We start from the raw sequence: 23880 nt of genomic DNA, 5'->3' as shown, positions 1-23880 counted from the left end.
TTTTGGAGATGTCCCAGAGTCTTCTTATTCTCTTGTCCTTTTTTTTTTTTAATTCTTGTTTCTTCATTTTGTACTGGGTGACTGTTTATTTCTTCCTTATGTTCCACATCATTGATCTGAACCCTGGTTTCCCTCCCTTCACTATTGGTTCCCTGTGGATTTTTCTTTATTTCACTTAGTGTAGCCTTCATTTCTTCCCTTATGCTTTTGCTGTACTCAATGAGTTCTCTGAGCATTTGTATCACCAGTGTTTTGAACTCTTCATCTAGTCTTTGTTTTTTCTTCTTCTCTAAACCTGGTTAGTGTCTACTCAACTTTTTGTCCTGGATTAAATGGTACTCACCCTGAGAAGCCTTTCATGAACTCCTTAAGACTAGGCTCTGTTCTATTGCTCAATGTTCCTTCTACTTTACCTTTGTGATGTTTTTCATACTTGTATGTATTGGCTTAATATCTACACTCTCTTGGTTGTATGCTGCATAAAGGTGAAGGCTGGAATTGTCTTATGCATGACTTAGCTCTGATGGCAACATAGTGCCTAGTATACAGTAGATACCAGGTAAATACCTGTTGAATCAATTTCCCTTACCTGACCTATTTTTCTGCAAAAGGGCAATGTTCCCATGGGAGACTTGGGCAGAGAGCAGAAATATATGAGATACCATTTCAACAGTAGGTAGCTATGAGCTCAGGTATAGAAAAGACTAGGTATATAAAGTAGGTAGTCCTTTGAAGTAACCCAACAGAATGAAGAATTTAACTTGTAATATAACTTGGAAACTTACTGACAGATGTTCAATTTGCACTTAGTCCTCCATCCTTCCATGTATTAAGTTGACAAACATGTGTTGAAGTCTCTCTTTGTGCCAAGCAATGGTCTAGAGATTAGAGACACTGGATGAATAGCATCTAGTCTCTGCCCTTGAGCACTCCATGCTTTACTATTAATTAAGTTCCTGCTATGTGTTAAGCCTTATGTTGGAGATGATGCTGCATCAATGAGACACATGAAAGATGTCATTAAGATGCTCAGAGTTCAGAGATACACAAACTAATAATTCCTTAGCAGGGTAATAAGAGCTAAAACAACTGCAGGTGCAAGGCGTGCCAAATAAGGGTCCTAAAATTCAACCAAGGGTGATCATGGAAGACTTTCAAGGGGAGTGATGTTGAAAGTTAAGCAAGTTAAACAGAAACTCATCAATTAGGAGTGAAATAAATGTGGTATGAGGGAGCATGGTCCATCTGGAGAGGTAGTTGTGGGACAAAGTGTATCTGTGGGGAGACCCCAGGAGCTGGGCTTGAGGGGTGGCCAGGTACCAATGATGAGAGTGAGTGGGCCCATTCAGCTTATATGCAGGCAAGGAATGGAACGTAGTGGGAACAAAGGTTGAAAGTGTAGGTCAGGGCTAGACCATGGTAACTATGAATGCTGGGCTAAAGAGCATGAACTTCATTCCACTGGATGGAAGGATTTTAACCGAGTCTAAGAGTTTATTCTGCCCTCTTTGACCACCTCCTTCCCACATCCCCAACCAAGGTCTCCACAGCCAGTGATCCCAGCATCCTAGAATCATTCTGGTTGCCTCTCATTTTCTCTTTCCTGTCTGTTGCACATTCCACTCCCCACTTTCCTGCTAGTGTGTCCTCTTCCAGGTGTCAAAGCACGTAATAACTTTTCACAGATATAAAAACTCTGTAATGACTTTCTTGGAGTAAAAAAAATCCCCTCTGAGACTGAAATGTTGAGCTGTTTAACTTCTGCTAAAGGCCAGGAATGCCTAGATTGTGAGATTAGCACACTGATGGCCTCATTCTATGCTCTTTGATTCATCTTTGGTAAATGCAGAGGCTTCTAAATTTTCTTTAAATTATTAGTTCTTTATACCAACCCCTGTCCCTGGGGCAGTCTTCCTGAAAGAGGAGCAGGGAGAATACCTGGAAGGAAAAAATGGTGCTGCCAATTCTCTGAGCTTGACAAGAGCACAGAATCCGTTACCCAGAGAAAGAGAATGAGCCAGTGCAGGTCTGTAAAGAGCATTGAGCAGGAGACAGGGGGTGCCCACGGCTCTCTTACTGGTGGGCCTGTGCTTCACTTTCCCCTCTGAAAAAGACCTCTTCAAAATCCAATGGTTTTTGTAGCAGCTTAACTTAGGGAGTAAAGTATTCATTTATTCATTCACTCAAAATATATTGTTCACTTCCAATGTGGTTAGTTTTGAGGATAAACAAAATGAAAGGCCACGTCTCTGCTCTCAAGATAAGACAGACCATTGTGATTGTATGTAAGGGGCGAATGGGGCAGCAGCCTGCTCTTTGTCCTATGCAAGGCAATTGGATCCAAACTGATTTCAATATAGTTTTGTACTGATAGGAAAAGCCTGCTTTAAGCTTAAAGGAACTGGCCTATTTGCCTGTCCTGTTCCATCAGCCTAGAAGGGGCCATCCCAGTGGTTTGCATAATCCCTGTGCATGTTCAGATCTCAGAGCAAATGCTGTGACCAACCTTGTGAAGCTCCGCTAGTCACCAAAGGGAGACAGGAGGGCTTTTGCTCCTCTCTGCTTGCAGCATGGGGTCCTTCATTTCAACACTTTCTCACCAGTTTGTAGTAACACTGACATGTCTTCCGTGAGCCCTTGAGGGCAGTGGATGTGCCTTTCTTCTTTGAGTTGTCAGCTCCCAGCACAGGGACTGGCACACAGCAGGTGTTCATTAAATTCATGAATGGGAATTAAAAAAAGGGGGCTGGGCCCATTAGCTTGGGCAGATGTGCACCTCACATTCCATGTCACTGGTCAAGTATCAAAACCTGGCACGCAGGGACACAAGGTGTGCAGACACCTATAAATAGTTGTGTTGACTCTTAGAGGGGAAGGGTGCAGAAAGGTGGATGCAAGTTAAATCCCAGTGCCTCAAGAACCTAAACGGTCAGCTGGAGAGGTTCCTGTTAACCTGGTTGAGAATTTGAGAAGGGGAGTTTAAGGTAGGACAGTGACACCTAGTGGTAGAAGAAGGACTGCCTAGATGTCAAGTTCCCTAGTCCCCTGGCAGGTGGGGATTCTGTGATGACGCTGGTGGGCACCTGTAGCAGTGTGTTTGCTGTCCCAGCATCCAACAGGACCACTGGCCTCTGGGGTGGAGTGGATAGGAAGACTTCCAGAAACTCAAACATCACTCCCATAGTTAATGATACTGTATTGTACCCTTAAACATTGGTCAAATGTTCTTACTAGTTACACACACACATGCAGCCTGATTCTATGATGGGGCCAGAATAAATGATTGTAGGGGCCCCCTGGTCAACCCTCTTTGAGCTCAGAGAGTGAAAAATACCAGCCCAAAGTCACACAGCAAATTGGTCTGAAAGCCAGACCTAGGATCCAGGTTTTCTGATGCTTAGAGGGTAGTCTTTCCTCTCCATTCTTCTTTATCTTCTGACGGCAGTTCTAGCTGGGACAGTATCCCAGAAGGTCACCTTATTTAGATATAGGGTCTTTTCAGAGGGACTCAGGTTAAAATGAGGTCATCAGGATGAGCCCTAATCCCTTATCACTTTTTAAAAGGAGATATTTGGAGGCAGACTCTTAGAGAGGGAAGAAGACGTGGAGAGGCACAGGAAGAAAAGGGCCACCCAGAGCCCAGGACTCCGGAGTGCATCCTTTTCTCATAGCCCTCAGGAGGAGACACACGGGGCTCAGACTTCTAGCCTCCCGAAGTGTGAGACCACGAATTTCTCTTGTTGAAGCCACCCTGTTTCTGGTGTTTTGTTACAGCAGCCCTAGCAAACTAATACAGACATCTGGACTGAAAAGCATTCTGACAGAGCCATAGCTTTCAGAATGTGATAGATAACATCATTATATCGTCCAGAGATGCCAGGCTCCCCCAGTGGGAGGGGTGGGGGAGAGAGAGGACTTTATGCCTGCTCGGATCACTGACAGCGCCTACCTCATTAACACTGACACTTGGCTGACAGAGTGGAGGCAATGAGGATGCTCTTTTCAGGCCTGTCTACCTTTTAATCTGGTTCCACCCCCGTTGCCTGGCCTCCTGATAAATTTCTAGCCATCAGTCATCTTTCAGCCCCCTGACATAGCCCTCTTACAAAGAGATTTTCAGCAGATACAACTCTGTTAGTCTTACATGTATTTTAAGCACCATTTTGTATGGTGCATACTTTTATAATAAATAGGCCTGTTTTAGCCCAAGCCCTCACCCACTTCCTTAGGGGCAGCTGACATGCTGTATCCTTGACCACAAAATTCTTTCTAGTTCTGTTGGAAGAACAGCGGGTTGAGGGGCAGAGCTCTGTGGGCCACAGGGAGGCCATGGGGGTAGGAAGCAAAGGCAGTTAAATGTTCAGCCTCTGAAGGGAATATTGTCATAAAAGTTACATGCCTTTCAGGCTGGAGGGTCCCTCTGACTACACATAGAGGTCCTCTGAGCCTTTTCTGGAAGATTTCTGGGGACTTCCTCACTTACGTTATAAACCAACCATTTACCTTTTGGTGCAGAAGGATTTTTCTGGAGGACTATTTTTTCTATTTTCAGTCATGGAGGCAGGCGTTACCAGGTGGTCTGCCACAGTGGCAAAGACTGGTCATGGCCATTTGTCTTCTAGATCAGCTCCTCTTGTAGACTAGCCATGGGAGGACCCCCTCAGAGTTTAGATAGTACACAGTCTTGGGTCCTTACTCCCCAAGATGCTGCTTCAGGAGTCTGGGCTTGTATTTAGAAATTCGTATATTAAAAATATCCCAGGTAACTGTAATGTGCAACCAGGTTGGAGAACCTCAGTTCCTTACTTCTATGTTGCTATTCTAGATATCTTTAACAAATGTTCATTGAGCATTTTCCCTGTTTTAGAAACTGGGCAGGCGGAGACTAGGGAATGTAGGGATTTAGGACTCAGCTTTGTTCTCAGGTGCTCCACAGTTTGATATAGAAGACTGGTAGCAGACATTTACCTGTTAGGTCCAGGAGGGCTGACAACATTAAATCTGCTTTTGAGGATAGGACTGAGACTTGGATTTGGACATGGTTTTTAACTGGGGACAATTTTGTCCCCAAGAGATATTTGGTAATGTCTGGAGACATGTTAGCTGTCACATGCTGGGAGGGGGCAATGCTGGAATCGAGTGGGTAGAGGGCAGAGAAGGCTGCTTTCAAACCTCCTATAAGGCACAAGAAAGCACCCCACAGCAGAGACTTCTCCAGCCCCAAATGTCAATAACACTGGTCTTGAGCAACTCTGGGTTACAAAAGGAAAGGTGTGCTAAGGGTGGAAATTGACAAGGCACCAAGGTGGGGAGTTGGTGATGAAGAGGATAGAGCAGAGCAGAAAAAATGGCTTGTTTGAGAGCCCAGAGACCCTGAGCAGACACGTCCTGGGAGCTGTAACAGCATGCAAGACAGCACTGGTGGGAGGGAAGAGACCAGATAGGTTCCTTGCTTTGCAGAGTGGATTTCTTCCTCAAGGCCAGGGGAGCACACTGAGGGCTAAGTCGTCAACTTCAAGGAGTAAACTTGCATTTTAGAAATATTACTGTGTTATAAGTTTGAGGGATACACCAAGATGGAGGGTTGGGGGGCTGGGGAGGACTCAGGTCTCTGAACAAAGAGATGAAGACAAAACTTTCCAAACCCAGAATAAGTCCAGAGAGATGTGCCAGATAGGAAAGGAGTGGGGTGATGGTGGAGACTGTGGAGACACCCATAGAGGTGGAGCCACTTGCTTAAGCATGTGCTTCTAAGGAACATGGGCAGACCTGAAAATTGTTGCAGGAGGTCTTAAAGATAAATGTATACTGTAATGATTGTTTTATACTACGGAGCTGCACAAACAATTGCTGACATCCCTTGTCACTCTTTCCCAAACACTACCTGTAGTTGAGTTTCCTCCCGATAGTAAGAACTGGGCTGACACCATTAGGATAATAATTTTATTTCCCACAATAGTCCTATCAAGTTGATATCATCCCCAATTTATAAATTTGAAAATTGAGATACAGAGAAGTTAATTATATAAATAGTATATCAGCAATGGTTGTATAACAAAATCTCCCCCTACTCCCATCTGCCTCAGATGAGTGTCTTAGTTGTCATCAGTAGCTAAATGACTGAAAATCACGGCTGGGCCCTCTCACACGTCTGGAGACTTGGCTGAGGTCACTCAGCTCTGATCCACGTGGTCTTCCCTCCCAGGGTAAGCTGAGCATGTTCTCACAATGATGGCCGAGACTCCATAAAGAAACAAGAGTGTGGTGGGGGAGAGAAATTGGGGGAAAAGGGGACAACTGTAATTGAAAAACCAAAATAAAAAAATTAAAAAAAAAAAAAAAGAAAAAAAAAAGAAACAAGAGTGTGGAAGTCCTTTTTCAAGTCTACTTCAGGTTTGCTTGAAAGAAGTCACACTGCTGAGGTGGAGGCAGAGTGGGAGGGGCCTGAAGGCCGCCTGCTCCAGGCACCGAAATTACGGGCATTAATCCATTCAGTCTACTTCAGCAAGTAGTGGCAGAGCCAGGATTTAAACTGGATTCTTCAGATTCCAAAGTGTGTGCTTTTTCTCCCAGACTCCTGTTTTGAAAAGAAGAGCAAAATCAAGGAAAACAATATATATCAGTTAGGACTTGGCATCAGTAAAAACACTTTCATCTATATGATCTTAACTGAGGCTTAGAGCAACCCCATGCAGATGGCAGAACTGACATCTTTATTCAAAGAAAAAAAAAAAAGGCAAACAAATATTTGGAAACATAAAGGACTAAATTTCTTAGCAAGCAAAGGGCATCAGTAGGAGAAGAATAATTCAACAGAAGAATGAGCAAAACGCCACAAACAAGCAATCCATAGAGAGAGAAACATATGGACAAAAAATATGAAAAGATGCATAATATCATTTAAAATAAAATAAATGTAAAAAGTGAGATATAATTTTTTTTCATATTGGATTGGCATAGACCTTGAGGTTCCATGATACCCAATGTTGCTCAGGGATGGGAGTGGGAGCTGGAAATAGGAAACCTTCTATGTTGTCGGTGGGAGAATAAATTGGTGTGATATATTTAGAGAGTAACTTTGGCAATAATAGTAAAAGCATGTATATGAAATTTGACAACTATTTTATTTTTAGGAATTGACACTGAAGCTAGATGTACATGAGTCTGCGAAGAGATACACTGGGCTGTCCATTGCAGCATTGTTCACAATAGTTGAACAATGAAAACACTGTAGGTCAATATTAGAGAATGGGTTAAATAAATTCTTTCCTTGTTGTCCAGACTGGAGTGCAGGTGTCAGGAGAATGAAGACCTCTGTGCCCTGACATGTAAAGCTCTGAGACACCTGGTGAGAGAGAAAAATGGCAAGTCTCTCTGAATGGGATATATGCTTTTTGTTTGTATAGAATAAAGATATACATATTCATGCTTGTGCTACATAGAAGATTTCTCAAAGAACACCTGAGAAGCAATTAGTGGTGGCTAATTCTGAGGAGGAACCACAGGGGTGGAGGAGGAGAGAACAGCTCTACTTTTCACCCCTTTCCCTTCTTCACTGTTTGAATTGCATCCAGTGAAAAGTAAAACAGAACAGAGAACAGATTGAGAAGAGGTTATTGTATTTGAGTATCATTTTTTTTTTTTTACTGGCATACTTACCTTTTATAGTTGGCCAATTTGCTCAATTAGCAATTCTTTTTTACTGCTTTCATCTCCATCTATTAAGATTATTCTTTCCCAGCATTAATACTTAAGAATTCCAAGGGATTGTTTCCAAGGAAACCCATCTATAACAGACGTTATTGGCATGAGCTCCTATGGCCACAGATAGGCTCTTGTTTCTTAGCAACTTACCCAAATTTTCTCCTTTTCATTAAAAGCGTACATTTCCTTAAAAGTCTGTTCTTAACAGGGATACAGAAGGTCATTTATTCTGTTGATGAAGTTTACCCCTTGAAAAAAGTGGTAAATGAATGCAAAGTGACATTCAAAAACATACCTCATGAAGGGTACCCTATTTGTTAAGTGTATAAATCTGTCACTGCTTTCACCCACGATCAACCCAGTACAGGTCTCTGCCTTTGGCTTCCACAGGTCAAGCGTATGAAGGGTAGAAACAAATTCCTGACCTGCCTTTTCCTCAAGTGCTTTATCAAGACTGAATGAACTCAAGTAGGAAAAACCCTTTCCTGATGTTGGTACCACTTTTCTGGTGACTTGTGCTCAATCCCACAGAGTACTCACAGACCCCCACAGTCCTACTCATTGCTCTGCTCTGGACAGTCATAATGTTGTACTGGAGCCGCTCCACAGGCTGAAACCTATCATCCTGCCCTGGAGAAAACATGGGTGCCGTGATAGGTATAAAAAGTTACACAATTGCCAACATTGTGTGTCTCCTGAAATAACCCACTAAGAAGAACAAACATCACTCCTGTGATATTCATACCCCCCCCCAAAGAAAAAGGGCACGAGGAACTATTTGGAAAACCTGAACTGAGGGGCATTCTACCAAAGTACGTCTAAACTGTCCAGATCACCAAATCAAGTAGACTAAAGGATGGAACACAGTTAGAGATGGATGAAAACATATCTTTACAACTTTTCTTTTTTAATGGAAATACTCCTGGAGGGCAGCCTTTTTATCATTATAGGTTATTCTTTGAGACTATTGAGATAGGACTGAGGGTGTTCTGGGGGTGGAGGGGGTAGGGAGCAAGACCTAGAGAAGGGACTGTTACCCAGAAAAAGCCAGCATGGGACCTCTGGGTAGACAGAAGTTTCTGTGAGGCTTTGGCTGTGTAAAGGAGGGTATCAGGAGTCGCAAGGCTGGATGGAAGACAGAGGCCGTGACTCAACCTTACCTACTGGCGAGATGAACTTTGCCCCTTTGGGTGAATTGAACAGGTTGCTCCCTGTTCAACAAGTATTTTTGGTGCGATCATTCAACAAGTATTTATTGGCACTATCCTATGTGCTAGGGCTACAGCCTGTGAGCAGGACTCACTCCAGGTCTAATGGAGTGGTTGGCATGTAGACAAAGAGATAAAGCAGTGTTAGGGAGAGTGCAGGAACTATGGGCATGTACATCAGGGGGTTCTGTCCTAGCTGGAGAGAGTCAGGAAGGCTTCCAGAAGGAAGATGACAGTGGATAAGCTGAAACCTAAAGATTGCCCATGGGTCTAGTAGGCAGGTACCAGGAAGTAAGAGCACTCCTATTTGCAGAACAACAAAGCTGGATTTGATGATGATCAAGGTTCCTTCCAGCTCATATAGCCTCTGTCTTTCTCTCATGATTCCTACCTCTCTAGCCTTAAACCCTGTCCTGTCAGAGATAGGTTTACATCCTGGGGAGAATAGAGGCCATGTTTTCACTGCTGTGAATCTCTCTGGCATTATCCTTCTGACTGATGGGACATCTTTGTCAAGACTTTGCTGATTTGACTCTCAGCCTGGATGGATAATGGGCTCTCCACACCCTCAAGATAGGGTGGGTGGGGGGAGATTTGCCCTCACTGAGTGAAGGTCACGAACTCTGGGTGCAGATGGAATGGGGGATGCAAATGAGGGCCATTTACTCACTCAATCTACCTCAGCAAGTAGTGGCAGAGCCAGGATTTAAAGTGGATTCTTCAGATGCCAAAGTGTGTGTTTTTTCTCCCAGATTTCCCTCTTTGAAAAGAAGAACAAAACCACTGCCTGCCTTGAGGCAAATGAGGCTTCCCAATGCTGGCAGGTAGATGCTGAGGAGCCAGGGTGTCAGGGCCAATGGTGCGGCCTGAATTTTCTCTGAACCTGACCCCCATAGGCTCACTCCCTGAAGCGAGAGTGATCTCAGGCTCCCTTGCTGTGCGGCAGATGGTGGAGCCCTCGATACTGAAGGTGAGAGAGGGGATGATGACAAGCCACTCTGGGCCAGTTGGCAAGCTGCAGGACCTAATTATAACCCACCAGGACACTCCAATATGGAGTCAGTTTGGAGACACAAGAAAAACGACAGAGAATGGTCACAATATGAATTAAGAGAAGCATCCACAGGCAGACACTGAGGGGAGTCAGAGGAGGAGCAGTATTGCCTGAGGCTGAAAGCCTGAGTTTAGAGACAGATTAACCTAGGTTATTAACTTCTTTAAGCCTCAGCTTTCTGACCTATGAAATGGGGGTTATGATAACACCTTCCTTAGAAAATTACTATGGATTAAATGAAGTAATATAGATTTTAGCATTTACTTTGACACCTAATAAGTGCTCAAGAAATGTTAGCTATTTTTATAATCACACACTGTGCCAAATATTGTAATAGCTTAACAATTTAAAAAGTTCTTTAAGGATGAGCAATGCACTTTTATGCACTGCTGGTTTATTTTTTAAAGTATATTTGACCGATTATGCTATTACAGTAGTCCCAATTTTTTTCCCCTTTGTCCTCCTCCGCCTGGTACCTCCCTTTCCTCCAGCAATCCCCCCTTTCCTTAGTTTATCTCCATGGGTCATACATGTAATTCTTTGGCTTCTCCATTTACTTTACTGTTCTTTACACCCCCCTGTCTATTCTATATCTACCAGTTATGCTTCTTGATCCCTTTACCTTTTCTCCCATTCTCCCCCTTCCTTCTCCCAGCTGATAACCCTTCACATGATCTTCATATCTATGAATCTGATCCTATTCTGGTTTTTGCTTAGTTTGTTTGTTTTTTAGATTTGCTTGTTGATAGTTGTGAGTTTGTTGTCATTTTAATGTTCATAATTTTGATCTTATTTTTCTTAAAGAAGTCCTTTTAATATTTCACGTAATAAGGGCTTGGTGATGATGAACTTCTTTAGCTTTACCTTGTCTGGGAAGCACTTTATCTGCCTTTCCATTCTAAATGATAGCTTTGCTGGATAGAGTAATCTTGGTTGTAAGTCCTTGCTTTTCATCGCTTTGAATACTTCCTGCCAATCCCGTCTTGCCTGCAAAGTTTCTTTTGGAAAATCAGCTGATAGTCTTATGGGGACTTCTTTGTAGGTAACTCTCTTCTTTTCTCTTGCTGCTTTTAAGATTCTCTCTTTATCTTGAAACTTTGGCATTTAAATTATGCTGTGTCTTGGTGTGGTCCTCTTTGGATCCAACTTTTTTGGGACTCTCTGTGCTTCCTGGACTTGTATGTCTATTTCCTTTGCCAAATTAGGAAAGTTTTTTTTCATTTTTTTTCAAATACGTTCACGATTTCTTGCTCTTCCTCTTCTCCTCTGGCACCCCTATGATTCGAATGTTGGTACATTTAAAGTTGTCCCAGCGGTTCCTAAGCCTCTCTTCATTTTTTTCAATTATTGTTTCCTCATTCTGTACTGATTGACTCTTTATTTCTTCCTTATGTTCCAATACATTGGTTTGAACCCCAGCTTCCTTCCCTTCACTATTGGTTTCTTGTGGATTTTTTTTTCATTTCACTTAGTGTAGGCTTCAATTCTTCCCTTATGTGTTTTCCATACTCAGTCATTTCTCTGAGCATCATTATCACCACTGTTTGAACTCTGCATCTGTTAGTTTGGCTATCTCCTTTTTGCTTAGTTCTCCCTCTGGGACCTTGATCTGCTCCCTCATTTGGGCCATTCTTCTCTGTCTCCCCAACTTGACAACCTCCTATGTTTGCCTCTGTGTCTTAGGTAGAACTGCTGCACCTGTTATGTATGCTGAAAGGGGCAGAGCCTTAAGTATTTGTCAGTGCTGGGTGACAGGTTTCACTGCCTTGTGGAGCTGTATGTGAGGGAAGTGTTGGAGAGGGAACCTGGTTGCGTAATCAGCACTCCCCCTTTTTCCCATCTTTACCTGCTTCCCATATGTGGCTGGCACTCCTCTAGCTGTTGCCCTGGTGATGGTTCCCAAATGGGTGGGTTTTTGTAAGTTCTAGGTCCATGGGGACCCTCTAAATGGACTCTCCTGAGATGTGGGCAGTGTCTCCCATCACCGCAACCCCCACTGGTTTTCACAACCTGAAGCAATGAGGCTTTATTTTCCCCAGTCCTGGAACTATGATCTGCGCAGTCTGACCTGGATCTTAGATTGGTCCCCAGGTATCCCTCCTGGCTTTTATAATGTGTGACTGCTCATTCCACTGGCTGGTGCAGCAACTGCCTTGCCACTGCCACTGCCACCACAGTTGCTGCATCGCATCCTCTCCACCAGGCTCCCCGTCTCTGCCCCTCTTACCCATCTGGAGGAGTATTACTTTAAATCTTTGTTGGACTTTCATGCAGTTTGACTTTCTGGTAGTTCTGGGTTTTTTTTTTTTTTGTTCTTTTGTTTTGAGGTAGATCTAATTCTTCTTATGGTTGTGCAAGGAGGTGAAGCATGTCTATCTAGGCCTCCATCTTGGCTGGAAGCCTATTTTTTAAATGATATTTTATTGATTATACTATTAACAGTTGTCCCAAATTTTTCCCCTTTGCCCCCCTTTACCCAGCAACCCTCACTCCCTAAGACAATCCCACATCATTGTTCATGACCACGGGTCATGTGTATAAGTTCTTTGGTTACTCCATTTCCTATACTGTACTTACATCCCCGTGGCTATTCTGTAACTACCTATTTCTACTTCTTTATCCCCTCACCTCTTCACCATTCCCCCAGAGCCCCTTCCCGCCTGCAATCATCAGAATGCTCTCTAGGGGACTTCCGGCCAAGATGGAGGCTTAGATGGACACGCTAGGTCTTCCTCTACAACTATAGAGGAATACAACTACTTCAAAACAAAGGATAACTAGAAATTCCAGAAAATAAAACTACACGGAAGCCCAACATATGAAGTTATAAACCAGCGGTGCCATTTGGGCAGGTAAGAGTTAAAGAAGGCAAAGCTGTTTGCGGAGCGGCGGGCGGGGCGGCGAAAAATCCGGGAGGCAATCAAGCCCCTGGTGTGCGCGACTCCAATCAAGCCCCTGGCGTGCGCGACTCCAGGCGCTGGGGAGCAGCCGCAGCATCGCCTTGAACAGTGAGGCCCAGGGGGGCGGGAGGACGGATCCCGGTCTCCTAGCTGAATAACTGTGTGAATCCATCTTGGACCCCCGCCCCCACAGAAAGCACCACAGGGCTGCGAAATAGGTCGCGGACAGGCAGGCGCCGGCCGGTCGCTGATTTGTGACGCGTACACAGGCACTGCCCCCAACAGCCAGCCCAGGAAAACAAAACGCATCTGTCAAAATGTGGCAGACAAATATAGAGATCCCGGTGGCACAACTCACCAGACAGCAGATAGAGAACCTGAAAGATGAACAGATAAGAAACCTGTCAGAGGCTCAGTTCTGGGCCATTGTTATCAGGTGGCTTACAGAATTCACAAAAGAGCAGGAAAAAGATATGAAAGAAGCGAAAAACTTTCATAACGAAAGGAACAAAACCACATACGAGACAGATGGTGAGGAATCCAGAGTTCATTTCAACAAACTGGAATATGGAGAAGGAACAAGCAGTCAACCAATGCAGCGAGAGGAAATGGGAAGCAACAATGAGAGGATCAGAAACCTCTGGGACAGCTATAAAAGGCCCAACATAAGAATCATTGGTTTGCCAGAGAATGAGGAAGATGAACTAGAACTTGAAAAATTGAGTGAAAATATAATAAAGGAGAACTTCCCAGACTTGGGGAAGGGAATAGACATGCAGGTCCAGGAAGCAAGGAGAGTTCCCAAGAGACTGGACCCAGGGAGAACCACTCCAAGACACATTATAATCAAAATGTCAAAAATTAAGGATAAAGAGAGAATCTTAAAAGCAGCAAGAGAGAAGAAAAGAATTATGTACAAAGGGGTCCCAATTAGACTATCAGCTGACTTCTCAAGGGAAACACTACAGGCAAGAAGGGACTGGCAAGAAATATTCAAAGTAATGAAAATCCAAAACCTACAACCACGAATACTCTATCCAGCGAAATTGTCATTCAGAATAGAAGGACAGAGAAAGTGTTTCCAGGACAAAATAAAACTGAAAGAGTTCATTAGATCCAAACCACTGTTATATGAGATGTTAAAGGGACTGGTTTAAAAAACAGAAGCTAGGGAGATGAAACAAAGGCAAACGAAACAGGCAACGAGAGTGGAAAAGGAACTGTGGGTAAGGGAAGCATAGTGGGGGGAGGTCAACAGGGAGGGGGAGTGGGGAGAGGGAGGGAGACGATATAGGAATTGGGGATCATGGTAGGAGGGAATGGAATAGACGGAGAGAGATTGGGAGGAACTGTATGCACAACCAATGGACATAATCTAAAAGGGGGGGACAACTGGAGGGAGGGGGGCCACCGGGTGGAGGGGAGCAGAGGGAAGGGAAATTGGCACAAAAGTAATATTTTAATCAATAAAACACATTAAATCTGAAAAAAAAAAAAAAAAGAATGCTCTCTATACTCATGATTCTGTCTCTGTTGTTCTTGTTTGCTTAGGTTGTTTCTTAGATTCAATTGTTGATAGATATGCATTTATTGCCATTTTATTGTTAATAGTTTTGATCTCTTTTTTCTTAAATAAGTCCCTTTAACAATTCATATGATAATGGTTTGATGATGATGAACTACTTTAGTTTTTTCTTGTCTAGGAAGCTCCTTATCTGTCCTTCAATTCTAAATGATATCTTTGCTGAGTAGAGCAATCTTGGCTGTAGGTCCCTACTTTTCATGGCTTTGCACATTTCTTGCCAATACCTCTAGCCTGCAAAGTTTCTTTTGAGAAATCAGCTGACAGTTATGTGGAAACTCCCCTGTAGGTAACTAACTGCTTTTATTTTGCTGCATTTAAGATTCTCTCTTTATTTTAACCTTTGCTATTTTAGTTATGATGTGTATTAGTATGGGCCTGTTTGCACCCATCTTGTTTGGGACTCTCTGTTCTTCCTGGACTTGCATGTCTATTTCCTTCACCAAATTAGGGAAGTTTTCTTTCATTATTGTTTTGAATAGATTTCCAATTTCTTGCTCTTTCTCTTCTTCTGACACCGCTATGATATGAATATTAGAATGCTTGATGTTGTCCCAGAGGTGGATTATGCTATCTTCATTTTTTAATATTCTTTTTTCTTCTTGCTGTTCTGATTGGTTCTTTTTTTTTTCTTCCTTATGTTCCAAATCATTGACTTAATTCTTGGCTTCATCCATTCTACTGTTTTTTCCCTGTAAATTGTTCTTTATTTCAATTAGCATATCCTTCATTTCTGACTGGATCTTTTTTGTGCTGTTGAGGTTCTTATTAATGTCCTTAATCATCCTAATAACCAATGTTTTGAACTCTGAATCTGATAGATTGCTTACCTCAATTTTGTTTAGTTCTTTTTCTGGAGTTTTGATCTGTTCTTCCATTTGGGCCATGTTTCTTTGTCTCCTCATTTTGTCAGCCTCCCTGTGTTTGTTTCTATGTATTAGGTAGAGCTGCTGTGACTCCCTGTCTTGGTAGTGTTGCCTAATGTAGTAGGTGTCCTGTAGGGTACAGTGGCACAGCCTCCTATATCACCCAATCTGGGTACTCTAATTGTGCTCTTCATGTGGGCTGAGTACACCCTCCTCTTGTAGTTGAGCCTTGATTGCTATTGGCAGGGCAGTGGGAGACTACAAGGACTGGCTGTGACCACTGACCACCAACTTATGCCTTCTGTGAAAGATCAGCTGTGCACTGCTCATTTACATAGAACAATCAGAGATGGAAAGATCTGTCAAGATCTAGTCTGTGCATTAGTTTTTTCATGTGCAAATTGGTGGATGAACCCTGCTTTTCAAGAGGGCTATAAAAATGAACTAATAATGATGCCCCTGGGCAGAGTCAGTAGGAACTCAGTGCTCTCTCATGAAGACCAGGGTCTAGGCAAATAAGCAGCCTTTGCTTAAAAGAAATGGGGAGAACATCAGACATAGGAAATGAAAGCCACCAGAAGGGAGGTGGGCAGAGGGAGCCTATTTAGCTGTCAGTTCAGCTGCTATTATGCTGATGCTCTTGGGATGCTGAGCAGCTGCCCTGAGGTTATTCTCCCTTTATTTCATCCCAAATTAGAATTCAGAGTCACCTTTTCTTTGATCATGTGCCACCAATTGAAGTTATATGTTATCTGTCTTTCACAAGCCACACCTATACTGTGTTGTCTGCAATTTCTAGTATGGATTCCTTTAAAGTAGACTCAGATCCTAAGGACACTTGAAAATCATCTAAAGGTTATCATCCTTTGGATTTTTATTATTTCTTATATCTTTTACAGATGTCTCTCCCCCACCTTTATCAAGTTTTCCCAAAGGATGTATCTTAGCTTCCACAGAAACAAAAACTCTCTTCTTTTTCACATTGGAAGTCTGTAACTTTACCCAGAATTTAATTAAATAATGTAATTATAATAACAAGTACAACTGGAGCAAAAAAATGTGGATGTAGACCAAACTGATTCTTTGTATTACATGACTCAACTTGGGGGGCAAAGGGAGTAGGCACACCACAGAGTGCCACTAGCTATGGGCTTCTGGGTGCTGTCAACATCAGTCAGAGTATTTTATAGGAAATGGGGAGCACCAGCTAAACTGACGACCAGTTAGTTAAGTCGAGGTCTGTAGAAGAGCTTCTACTTAAAGATTCCATAAGTGCCATTTTTTCTCTAGGTCTCGTTCTTTTTGCATCACACTTTTTGTCAGGAAGGCCCTTCTCATAGCTTTCTGCATCTCCATTTTCCAGGCCTGTACTTCATTTTCTTCATGACTTACTTTGGGGATTTTTTCCTTCTGTACTACTCATTTCTCCTCTCTCATATTAATCTTTCTATAAATATCTGTAGTACCCTGTGCACTTCTTGTTCTTCCCACCTCTCCTATGATGATGGCTGAGCCACACAATAGAAGGAACCTTGGTCCTTTCCCCCCTCCATCGACTTCTACACCCTCACTCTATCACATTTTTTGGTTACTCTCTGTCCCTTCTATTGGTCTTTGATCATCTTGATGGCTGGATCTGTGTCATATTCATCTTTGTTTTCCCAGCAAGCCCAGCACCTGACCCATAGTTTTTCATAAAAGTTTGTTGAATTTTTTGTAATTCTTTTGAAATGATTTGCATATAGTCCAATCCCACAGTGGTATAGCAGGTAAATAGTCACAGTCCAGTAATCAAAACTAGTTCTGAAATGGCCTGAGTTATTTATTTGCATTTCTTGAAAGCAGTGAACATAACTAAATGACTTAAAATTCCTTTCTTTTTCTAAGTTTTTATTCACTTAAGTTTATCAACACTTGGTTTTCATAGTCACTGGCTTGTGGAAAAGATCATGGAGAATTACATATGTAAGGTTCTTACAGGCCGGTTCTGCAAATTTTACATTTACTCTTACTTATATTCCTAAAGCTAGAACTCAGTTATGTGTCTTCTCTTCCCCAATTTCAAAGGGGACTGGGAAAAGTAGTTTAGCTGTATCCCAAGCAGAGTAAATTACTGGGTCAGGGGGGTAAGTAAACATATCTTCAACATTATTACATAATGTCAAAATATATTGAAAGTGGTTTACCAATGTATACTCCCATTCGCATTAGATGAGAGTTCCTATTGTTCCACATTCTGGTCAATATTTGTTGTTCATCTTTGGGCCTCCATGATATCTTACATGGTAATGTCTATTAATAGCATACATCCCCTTACATGGTATATATTTGTCTCCTTTATAAGACTGTGACCTTTTTCATGGAAGTTACTCTGACCTTTTATTGCAAGCACTCAGCAATTCTACCCTAGATATGTACCCAGCAGAAAGGTGTGAAGGAATGCACTAAGAGACATTTGCAAGAAAATTCATGGCAACATAACAAGGTAGAAGCTTGAAGCAACGCAGATGCCCACTGTGAGTTGATTGGAGTACTACACAGCAATGAGAATGAAGAAACTGTAACTACACAAAGCAGCATGGATTATCTTTAAAAACATAATACTAATAAAAACATAATACTGAGCAAAACAAGTTCATATTGTATGAATTCACTTACGTAAAGTTCAAAACCAGAAAATCTAGACAATAACATGTAAGGTCGCATACTTAGGTGGTGCAATTATAAAGAAAAGAAAGGAAGCAATAACTATGAAAATTAGGTTACCATTAGGGAGAAGGGAGGGGGCGATTGAGAAGAGGCCCACTAGTGGCTTCATAGAAGGGAATTAGGTAGGCTGATACAGGGCTTTAGGGATCAGAGTTTGTCAGAGGGCAGTTTTAGGAGAGAATTAATTATCATGGCCTGAGCAAATACTGTTCAAGTTTCAAACCAAGTGAGTTTGTCCCAGGTGGTGTGACGGCAGGGAAATACCTCTCCCAGGCACATAAGGAAGCCCGGCATTCCATCATCAGCTCTTTTCTGGCCTAAGGCTCTATCCCATGTTTAAATGCAAACATCCTTGGAAGAAGTATCACTGCCACCTTAGTATGAGTATAACATAAATCTGGAAAGCCAAAACTGGAACAAAACCTAAAGATTAGCCAAGCCAACCCTCTTATGATACCTAATGAGGGACATGAGCCCAGAGGAAAGAGACTGGCCCATGATCATCCAGTGTCAAAGCCAGTGTGAAACCCTGGCTCCCAATTCCTGTTCCAGGGCTCTATTTACTGCTCCACACTGTTTCTCATGAGGTCCTGCCCTAAGCATGTCTTCCTGGAGGGAAAGAGGAGAGAAAGAAAAGGGATATCACAGAGGTGAGGAAAGGCATTGGGAGAAGGAAAAAGAGAAAACTTGACTAGTTCAAGAATGCTCATCTATATATGGAATTATAATGTACACCTAAAACCCATATAATTTTATGTACCAGTTTTACCTTAAAAAAAGAAAGCTCATCTAGACATTGTCTAAACCAATTCTCCATCTCTTTGTTTTTCTGACTTTAGCACCACTTTGAGATGATAATGTTCTCTATGTGAACTTTTGCCTGGTAAAGAAGACATCTTTCTGGCTTTTTGTTCATCTTAAAGCTGCTTCTAATTCTGCTACATGCTACAACATGGGTGAATCTTGAAAACATTCAACATTATATGAAGTACTTAGAATAGGCAGATTTATAGAGACAAAAGGTTTATGATGGTTACTGAGGGGTTGGAGAGGGTGAGTAAGGGGGAGTTTACCTGTTTAATGGGCACATAGCTTCTGTTTGGGACAATGAAAAGATTCTGGGAATAGTGAGGATGCTTGTACAACATCATGAATGTACTTAATGCCATTGAATTGTACACTTAGAATGATTTAATAAGTAAATTGTATGTTGTGTATATTTTTCAATTTTTAAAATAGCTGTTGCTTCTAAGCTGAGGATAATGGCTGTGGAAGATGTCTCATGCTTTTCTGTTCAATAAAAATTAAGTCTATTAAAAAAGAAAGAAAAGAAAAGGAACAGTGTTGCTAAGTTTGAGTCCAAGAGGAATTTTTATTACTGTGGTTTTTATCTTAGAAAATATAGTTTCCAGAGCTACTGTTAAAATAATTTGCTCTGTGATGATATGTGTTGCATGTCATGGTCTAGCAAAATTTATCTGTTATGCAAATCATTGTACATCTGTTTTGTAAATTTTGGTTTTTGATTCATTTCTGAAGGCATGAAGGAAGCCTCTTAAGTATAGGAAATATCCAGTTTCTTGATCTGTATGGCTCATTTTTTATTGATTTCATTGTACATTTGTATTTTTTTCACTTTCTGTATGTGTGTCATAAAATTAAAAATTATATGTATATTAATTTATTTAAATATTTGTAGAGAAAGATACACATAAAATGGTGACTGAATATATTTTCAAAAGCAAAATATGGTTTTTTCTGCATAGCAGTACTATAATTTTTAAAAATTTATTGTTTTTTTATTACAGCTGTCCCACTTTTCCCCTCATTGCTCCACCCCCACCCCACCCACCCCTTCTCCCACAGTCTACGCCATCCCATTGTCCATGTCCATGAGTCATTTATACTAGGTCCTTGACTAGGCCCTTTCCCTTCTTTCCCTCCTTGTCTCCTCACCCCCACCCCTCCCCCCGCCACCCCTTAACTGTCAGTCTGCTCTTTGTTTACATGCCTCTGGTTCTCTTTTGCTCATTTGTTTGTGTTGTTCATTAGTTTCCTGTATTAGGTGATATCATATGGTATTTGTTGTGAAAAGGGAACCAACCATATGGGAAAACATATTTGCCAAGGATTATGATTTTTAATTTCTTTCTTTGTGCGTGAATTGACCTTGGGAAATTGCTTAAACAATAGATTTATTTTCCATCTAAATCAGTTGATTTTTTTTTCAGTCCAGTTCCACGCAGTTCCACCATAAATAATTTAACAGGAATTCGTTGCCTACTATGTAATAAATACTATGCTAATGCTGGAAAAACAGATGACACATTGAAGGGGTGCGGCCTGACCTGCAGGGATAGGGGGACGCTGGACTCTCTGGGTCAGCTTGAGCGGCTGGGGCTGGGAGACGATGGTGAGGAGGGTTCTTGGGCTTCCAGACTGTGCTGAGTGCAGCTTATAGCAGGCTCACCTCAGGCTGCGGAGGACACGCATGCTGCTGTCCACGGTAGCTCTTAGGTGCCTGGGTCGCCGCTGTGGGCTGACAGGAGCGAGGAGACCACTGGGAAACCGCCCCGCACCTTCCACCCAGCAGGGCTGGAGTTCTTGGTGTGCTGGCTCTCCAAGAAGCTGCTCACGAGGAGCATGACAAATAAATTGATTAATGAAGAGTTGGGAGTAGCCTATCCAGTTATTGACGGGATTTCTTTTGGTTTTTCTTTTTTTGTTTTTGTTTTTAAGTATATTTTATTGATTACGCTATTACAGTTGTCCCAATCTTTCCTCCTTTGTCCCCCTCCATCAGGTATCCCCTTCCCTCCAGCAACTCTCCCCACCTTAGTTTATGTCCATGGGTCATGCATATAAGTTCTCTGGTTTCTCCATTTCCTATACTATTCTTAATGTCCCTCTGTCTATTTTGTACCTACCAATTACGCTTCTTACTTCCTTCACCTTTTCCCCCATCCTCCCCCTTCCCCCTCCCCACTAATAACCCTCCATATGATCACCATTACTATGATTGTGTTCCTGTTCTAGTTGTTTACTTAGTTTATTTTTGTTTTTGTTTTTTAAATTCAGTTGTTGATAGTTGTGAGTTTGTTGTCACTTTACTATTCATAGTTTTGATCTTCTTTTTCTTGTGTAAGTTCCTTTAACATTTCATATAATAAGGGCTCGGTGATGATGAACTTCTTTAGCTTTACCTTGTCTGGGAAGCACTTTATCTGCCCTTCTTCCATTCTAAATGCCTTGCTGGAAAGAGTAATCTAGGTTGTATCGTCCTTGCTTTTTCATCACTTTGAATACTTCATGCCAGTTCCTTCTTGACTGCAGTTTCTTTTGAGAAAATCAGCTGATAGTCTTATGGGAATTCCTTTGTAGGTAACTCTCTGTTTTTCTCTTGCTACTTTTCAAGTTTCTCTCTTTATCTTTAATGTTTGGCATTTAATTATGATATGTTTTGATGTGGTCCTCTTTGGGTCCAACTTGTTTGGGACTCTCTGTGCTCTTTGGATTTGCGTGTCCATTTCCTCCTCCCAATTAGGGAAGTTTTCTTCCATTATTTTTTTCAAATAAGTTTTTAGTTTCTTGCTCTTCCTCTTCTCCTTCTGGCATCCCTGTGATTCGGATGTTGGCACTTTTGGAGCTGTCCCAGAGTCTTATATTCTCCTCATTTTTCTGAATTCTTGTTTCTCCATTCTGTTCTGGTTGAATGTTTTTTCCTTCCTTATATATCAAATTGTTGATTTGAATCCTGGCTTCATTCCCTTTACTGTTGGTTCCCTGTGGATTTTCCTTTATTTCACTTAGTGTAGACTTCATTTCTTCACTTATGCTTTTGCAATACTCAATCATTTCTCTGGGCATCCTTATGACCAGTGTTTTGAACTCTGAATCTGATAGGTTGACTATCTCCATTACATTTAGTTCTTTTTCTGTTTTTATTTTTCTTTCTTTCTTTCATTTGAACCATATCTCTTTGCCTCCACCATTTGGCAGCATCCATGTGTTTGTTTCTGTGTATTAGGTAGAGCTGCTGTGATTCCCTGTCTTAGCACACTTGTTAAGTTGTATGGAACAGAGCCTTAAGTATTTGCCAGAGTAGGGCAACCTGCTTCAACACTTTGTGGCTCTGTTAGGGGTGAGGGTCAGAGAAGAGAAAATGCTGCTGCCTGGGTTCTGGAGACTTTCTTGGAACTCACCCTATTTTAGTCACTTCACTCACTTCCTGTATGTGACTGGCGCCCCTCTAGCTGTTGCCTTAGAGTGGTTCCCAGAGTGGGTAGGTTTGCATACAGACTAAGACCATGTGTGCTCTTTAAACAGACTCTTCTGAGACACCAACAGTTTCTTCCACTGCCCTAACCCCCACTTGTATTTATAGCCAGAAATTATGAGGTTTTATTTTCTCAACGCTAGAATCCTTGGCTGTGAGGTCTGGCCTGGAGCTGGGAATACTGGCTCCCAAGTTATCCCTCCCGATTTTTATCCACCACACGTGAATGTGGGACTGCCCATTCCACCCACCACCGCCACACCATGTCTCCTCAGCCCCAGCTCCCCATCTCTACCCCTCCTGCTCACCTGGATGAATGTGGCTTCTTTAAATCCTTGGTTGTCGGACTTCCATACTGTTTGATTTTCTGGCAGTTCTGGGTGTTTTTTGTTTTTAGGCTAGTTGTGATTCTTCTTGTGGTTGTATAAGGAGGCGGAGCATGTCCACCTACACCACCATCTTGACTGGAAGTCAAGATTTCAAATATGATACCACAGGCAAATAGGATTGCACATCAAAATAAGAAGCAAGAAGATATGGAGCAGAAATAGATAATAATTAAAAACATTGACAAATAATTTAAGGTTTTTAATATTATCTACCTTTTAAAAAGTCAGAGTGGTAGGCAGTAAGTGGGAGATAACATTTCTGTCTCTCCCTGTACTGACTGTCCTTATTCCATTGGTCTCTTTACCAGGACTGTCCAACTCAGCCCCATGGAAGGAAACTCCCCACAGGGCTGCACGAGCACAGCCAACCTGCTCCTCCACATTCTGCTCTTGCCTGTTACCATACCAGGGTATGTGCTCTTCCACCTTCGGACTTAGGTGGATATTCAACTCTTCAGGCATAGTTCATACAACCACAACCAAGATGGTCTGTACATTGATGATAGGTCTTGAGGGTCTGTCTCTGAAAGCTCAACTCCATGGAAATACTGGCACCACTTAATTTGCAGGAAAGATGCTTCACCGCACTTCTGTCAGAGGCTTAGGACTGTGGAAGCTGAAGCTACAGAAGCTTCTGTTATTGTAATTTGGCTCTGCCCTCATTCTTTGAGGATTCTAATTTATAACTGCTGTATCAAAAGAAACTTTGCAACACAGTGTCTTGTTGGAAATGAAAAACCGCAACCATCCTCCAATGACTTTATTTCTTATCCCTTTCATTTAAAAGTTAGTGATTTGAAATTTTATGTTTGTTTTAGATTCAAAGTCTTTGGTAAAGTCACATGTTCTGGGTGACTGAAATAATTTCAAAGGAGCTATGTTGGAGCACTGTAGAGAAATGCATTTGAACTAGTGTGATATAAAACTGCATAATAAAATGAAAAGTTCACTGACTTGCAAAAAAAAAAAAATACATATTAACTCTCCTCAAGGATCTTGTGAAGGGAAAAAAAAAACCATATGCACACTTAACTAAAATACAGGCAAAAGGTGACATTCCAACACAGAAGTGTAAACAGAGCTCTAAGTGGATATTAGAAGGAGGAATGAGCAACCAGGGTTAGGGAGCTCTGGGAAGGGTTCACAGCAGAGGAACTCCTGAGTTTCACCTTGAGAAATGAAGAGGATTTTG

At 42.0% G+C, this 23880-nt stretch overlaps 1 pseudogene; it reads left to right on the top strand.

Moving 5' to 3' along the window:
• Positions 1-9768: 9768 nt before the first annotated feature.
• Positions 9769-23201, top strand: LOC150018635 (uncharacterized; annotated as a pseudogene).
• Positions 23202-23880: the final 679 nt, after the last annotated feature.

Source organism: Furipterus horrens, unplaced genomic scaffold (assembly GCF_987537825.1).
Source record: "Furipterus horrens unplaced genomic scaffold, mFurHor1.1.pri manual_scaffold_2, whole genome shotgun sequence".
Taxonomy (NCBI): Eukaryota; Metazoa; Chordata; class Mammalia; order Chiroptera; family Furipteridae; genus Furipterus; species Furipterus horrens.
The sequence above is the reverse complement of the archived record's forward strand: the minus strand, read 5'-3'. Positions and strand labels throughout refer to the sequence as shown.